At 37.2% G+C, this 5,751-nt stretch overlaps 1 non-coding gene across 1 annotated transcript; it reads left to right on the top strand.

Annotated features, from left to right (window-relative positions):
• Positions 1–2,508: 2,508 nt before the first annotated feature.
• Positions 2,509–2,612, top strand: LOC112714481 (small nucleolar RNA R71). The gene has a single exon (XR_003159276.1). It is a non-coding gene; the product is annotated as a small nucleolar RNA R71 (small nucleolar RNA).
• The last annotated feature ends 3,139 nt before the right edge of the window (positions 2,613–5,751 follow it).

Here is a 5,751-nt window from a genome sequence, read left to right as displayed (position 1 = left end):
TAAGGACTATTATATATTGCTGGAAAGCCCTGGATGTCTTCTTTCCAACGCCGTTGAGAGCGCGCCAATTGAACTCCTGTAACTCCAAAAAATCCATTCCGAGTGCAGGGAGGTCAGGATCCAACAGCATCAGCAGTCCTTTTTCAGCCTAACTCAGATTTTTGCTCAACTCCCTCAATTTCAGCCAGAAATTACCTGAAATCACAGAAAAACACACAAACTCATAGTAAAGTCCAGAAATATGATTTTTGCCTAAAAACTAATAATATTCTACTAAAAACTAATTAAAACATACTAAAATCTACATGAAATTACCCCCAAAAAGCGTATAAAATATCCGCTCATCAGCGTTCAACACCAAACTTAGAGTTTGGTTGTGGCCTCCCAACACCAAACTTAGAGTATGACTGTGGGGGCTTTTTTTTGACTCTGTATTGAGAGAAGCTTTTCATGCTTCCTCTCTATGGTTGCAGAGGGAGATTCTTGAGTCTTAAACACAAGGTAGTCCTCATTTAATTGAAGGACCAACTCTCCTCTGTCAACATCAATTACAGCTTTTGCTGTGGCTAGAAAGGGTCTACCAAGGATGATAGATTCATCCTTCTCCTTCCCAGTGTCTAGGATTATGAAATCAGCAGGGATGTAAAGGCCTTTGACCTTTACTAGCACGTCCTCTACCTGTCCATAAGCCTTTTTCATGGATTTGTCTGCCATCTCTAATGAGAATTTGGCAGCCTGTACCTCAAAGATTCCCAATTTCTCTATTACAGAGAGTGGCATTAAGTTTATGCCTGACCCCAGGTCACACAGAGCATTCTCAAAGGTCATGGTGCCTATGGTACAGCGAATAAAAATTTACCAGGATCCTGTTTCTTTTGAGGTAATGTCTGCCTAACCAAGTCATTCAGTTCATTGGTGAGCAACGGGGGTTCATCCACCCAAGTCTCATTACCAAATAACTTGGCATTCAGCTTCATGATTGCTCCAAGGTACTTAGCAACTTGCTCTTCAGTAATATCTTCATCCTCTTCAGAGGAGGAATAGTCATCAGAGCTCATGAATGGCAGAAGTAGGTTCAATGGAATCTCTATGGTCTCTAGATGAGCCTCAGATTCCTTAGGTTCCTCAAATGGGAACTCTTTTTTGTCCAGAGGATGTCCCATGAGGTCTTCCTCACTGGGATTCACGTCTTCCTCCTCATCTCTAGGTTTGGCCACACCAAGTAAGGGTATGGCCTTGCACTCTCTTTTTGGATTCTCTTCTGTATTGCTTGGGAGAGTACTAGGAGGAGTTTCAGTGACTCTTTTACTCAGCTGGCTCACTTGTGCCTCCAAATTTTTAATGGAGGACCTTGTTTCATTCATGAAACTTAGAGTGGCCTTAGATAGATCAGAGACTATGTTTGCTAAGCTAGAGGGGCTCTGCTAAGAATTTTCTGTCTGTTGCTGAGAGGATGATGAAAAAGGCTTGCTATTGCTAAATAACTTGGCATTCAGCTTCATGATTGCTCCAAGGTACTTAGCAACTTGCTCTTCAGTAATATCTTCATCCTCTTCAGAGGAGGAATAGTCATCAGAGCTCATGAATGGCAGAAGTAGGTTCAATGGAATCTCTATGGTCTCTAGATGAGCCTCAGATTCCTTAGGTTCCTCAAATGGGAACTCTTTTTTGTCCAGAGGATGTCCCATGAGGTCTTCCTCACTGGGATTCACGTCTTCCTCCTCATCTCTAGGTTTGGCCACACCAAGTAAGGGTATGGCCTTGCACTCTCTTTTTGGATTCTCTTCTGTATTGCTTGGGAGAGTACTAGGAGGAGTTTCAGTGACTCTTTTACTCAGCTGGCTCACTTGTGCCTCCAAATTTTTAATGGAGGACCTTGTTTCATTCATGAAACTTAGAGTGGCCTTAGATAGATCAGAGACTATGTTTGCTAAGCTAGAGGGGCTCTGCTAAGAATTTTCTGTCTGTTGCTGAGAGGATGATGAAAAAGGCTTGCTATTGCTAAACCTGTTTCTTCCACCATTATTAAAGCCTTGTTGAGGCTTTTGTTGATCCTTCCATGAGAGATTTGGATGATTTCTCCATGAGGGGTTATAGGTGTTTCCATAGGCTTCACCCATGTAATTCACCTCTGCCATTGTAGGGTTCTCAGGATCATAAGCTTCTTCTTCAGAAGATGCCTCTTTAGTACTGTTGGATGCATTTTGCAACCCATTCAGACTCTGAGAAATCATATTAACTTGCCGAGTCAATATTTTGTTCTGAGCCAATATGGCATTCAGAGCATCAATTTCAAGAACTCCCTTCCTCTGAGGCATCCCATTATTCACAGGATTCCTTTTAGAAGTGTACATGAACTGGTTATTTGCAACCATTTCAATGAGTTCCTGAGCTTCTGCAGGCATTTTCTTCATGTGAATAGATCTACCTGCAGAATGGTCCAATGACATATTAGACAATTCAGACAGACCATCATAGAATATATCCAGGATGGTCCATTCTGAGAGCATGTCAGAAGGACACTTTTTGGTCAGTTGCTTGTATCTTTCCCAAGCTTCATAGAGGGATTCACCTTCTTTCTGTCTGAAGGTTTGAACATCCACTCTAAGCTTGCTCAGCTTTTGAGGAAGAAAGAATTTGGCTAAGAAAGTCGTGACCAGCTTATCCCAAGAGTTCAGGCTATCTCTAGGTTGAGAGTCCAACCATATTCTAGCTTTGTCTCTTACAGCAAAAGGGAAAAGCATAAGCTTATAGACCTCGGGATCAACTCCATTGGTCTTAACTGTATCACAGATCTGCAAGAATTCAGTTAAGAACTGAAAAAAATCTTCTGATGGAAGTCCATGAAACTTGCAATTATGTTGCATCAGAGAAACTAATTGAGGCTTTAGCTCAAAGTTGTTTGCTCCAATGGCAGGGATTGAGATGCTTCTTCCATGGAAGTTGGAATTTGGTGCAGTGAAGTCACCAAGCATCTTCCTTGCATTGTTGTTGGGTTCGGCCATGTCTCCTTCTTTTTCAAGATTGTTTGTAAGGTTTTCTCTGGATTGTTGTGCTTTAGCTTCTCTTAGCTTCTTCTTCAGAGTCCTTTCAGGTTCAGGATCTGCTTCAACAAGAATGTCCTTGTCCTTGCTCCTGCTCATATGAAAAAAAAGAGAACAAAAAAGAAGAGGAATCCTCTATGTCACAGTATAGAGATTCCTTTATGTGAGTAGAAGAGAAGAAGAATAGAAGAGGAAAAATTCGAACACAGAGAGAGAAGAGAAGAGGGTTCGAATTATAAGAAGAAGATAAGAGTTAGTAGATACATAAAATAAATAGAAAGAGATGAGAGGGAGAGAATTTCGAAAATTATTTTTGAAAAATGGTTAGTGATTTTCGAAAATTAAAAGTGGAAAAGTGGTTAGGTGATTTTGACAAAGATAAGAAATAGTAAAACAAGCAAAAAGTCAATTAGTTAATTAAAAAAGATTTGAAAATCAATTTTGAAAAGATAAGAAGTTAGAAAAGATTTTTGAAATCAAAATTTAAAAAGATATGATTGAAAAAGATTTGATTGAAAAAGATATGATTTAAAAAAGATATGATTGAAATTTATTTTTGAAAAAGATTTGGAAAAGAAATTTAGAAAGATTTGATTTTGAAAATTAAAATTGATTACTTGACTAACAAGAAACTAAAAGATATGATTCTAGAATTTAAAGATTGAACCTTTCTTAACAAGAAAGTAACAAATTTTAAATTTTTTAATCAATCACATTAATTGTTAGTAAGGTTTTTGAAAATTATGAAATAAAGATAAGAAAAAGATTTTGAAAATCAATTTTAAAAAAAAAAATTCGAACATATAAAAGAAAAATGAAAAAGATTTGATTTTTTTGAAAAAGTTTTTGAAAAGATAAATTTTTGCAATTGAAATCTTGACTTGACTAACCAGAAACAACTTATTTTAAAAAATTTTTACTAAGTCAACCCAAAGATTTCAAAATTTATGAGAGAAATAAGGGAAAGATATTTTTTTGAATTTAATGAGGAAAGAGAAAAACCACAAAATGACTCAACACTTAAAAATTTTGGATTAAAACAAATGATGCATGCAAGAACACTTTGAATGTCAAGATGAACACCAAGAACACTTTGAAGATCATGATGAACATCAAGAACTTATTTTTGAAAAATTTTCAAGAAAAGAAAAACATGCAAGACACCAAACTTAAAGATTTTTCATGTTTAGACACTATGAATTCAAAAATGCATATGAAAAACAATAAAAGACACAAAACAAGAAAATATGAAGATCAAACAAGAAGACTTACCAAGAATAACTTGAAGATCATGAAGAATGCAATGCATGAATTTTCAAAAATTTTAAAGAAAAATAGAAACATGCAATTGACAGTAAATTGAAAACTTGACTCTATACTCAAACAAGAGACACAAATTTTTTTTTTGATTTTATGATTTTATAAATTTTTTTTGGATTTTTTGAAAATTAGTTTGGAAAAACGAAAAAGAAGAAAAAAATTTTTTGAAAGATTTTTGAAAACTTTTTGAAAATAAAATCAAGGTTGAAACAAGAAGAAAATTACCTAATCTAAGCAACAAGATAAACTGTCAATTGTCCAAACTCAAACAATCCCCGACAACGGCACCAAAAACTTGGTGCACGAAATTGTGATTCAATCGCGCCAACAACTTGGTACGCACAATTGTAATCTCAACTCTTTTTTACAACTTCGCACAACAAACCAGCAAGTGCACTAGGTCGTCCAAGTAATAAACCTCGTAAGGGTCGATCCCACGGAGATTGTCGGCTTGAAGCTAGATATGGTCATCTTGTAAAAATCAGTCAGGCAGATTCAAATGGTTATAGAGTTTTGATAATTAAAAGATAAATAAACATAAAATAAAGATAGAAATACTTATGTAATTTATTGATGGGAATTTCAGATAAGCGTATGGAGATGCGTCGTTTCTTCTGAATCTCTGCTTTCCTACTGTCTTCATTCAATCATTCATACTCCCTTCCATGGCAAGCTGTATGTTGGGGATCACCGTTGTCAACGGCTACCTCCCGTCCTCTCAATGATAATGGTCCTCTACGGTTTCTGTACGGCTAATCAACTGTCAGATTTTTTGTCTCGGATGAAAAATACCAGGCACAGCTACCGCGTGGCTAATCAGCTGTTGGTTCTCGATCGTGTTGGAATAAGATCCAATTATCCTTTTGCGTCTGTCACTACACCCTACAGTCGCGAGTTTGAAGCTCATCAAAGTCATCCCTTCCCAGATCCTACTCGAAATACCACAGACAAGGTTTAGACTTTCTGGATCTCAGGAATGCTGCCAAATGTTTCCAGCCTATACCACAAAGGTTCTAATCTCTGATTTAAATGCCCCATTGTTAGAGGGGAGTCGATGTGAATTGTTGATTAGAAACCCAAGAGATACACACTCTAGCTTTCGCAGGTAGAACGGAAGTGTTTGTCAGGCACGCGTTCATAAGTGAGAATGGTGATGAGTGTCACGGATCATCACATTCATCAGGTTGAAGTGCAAGTGAACATCTTAGAATAAGAATAAGATTGAATTGAATAGAAGAATAATAGTACTTTGCAGTAATATTCGAGGAACAGCAGAGCTCCATGATGCGGATTTTATAACCCACACTTACTAACCGGCAAATGCACCGGGTCGTACCAAGTAATACCTTATGTGAGTAAGGGTCGATCCCACGAGGATTGATGGATT

The sequence above is a fragment of the Arachis hypogaea genome, chromosome 1 (genome assembly GCF_003086295.3).
Source record: "Arachis hypogaea cultivar Tifrunner chromosome 1, arahy.Tifrunner.gnm2.J5K5, whole genome shotgun sequence".
NCBI classification, from domain to species: Eukaryota; Viridiplantae; Streptophyta; class Magnoliopsida; order Fabales; family Fabaceae; genus Arachis; species Arachis hypogaea.
This window is presented reverse-complemented; position numbering and strand designations above follow the sequence as displayed.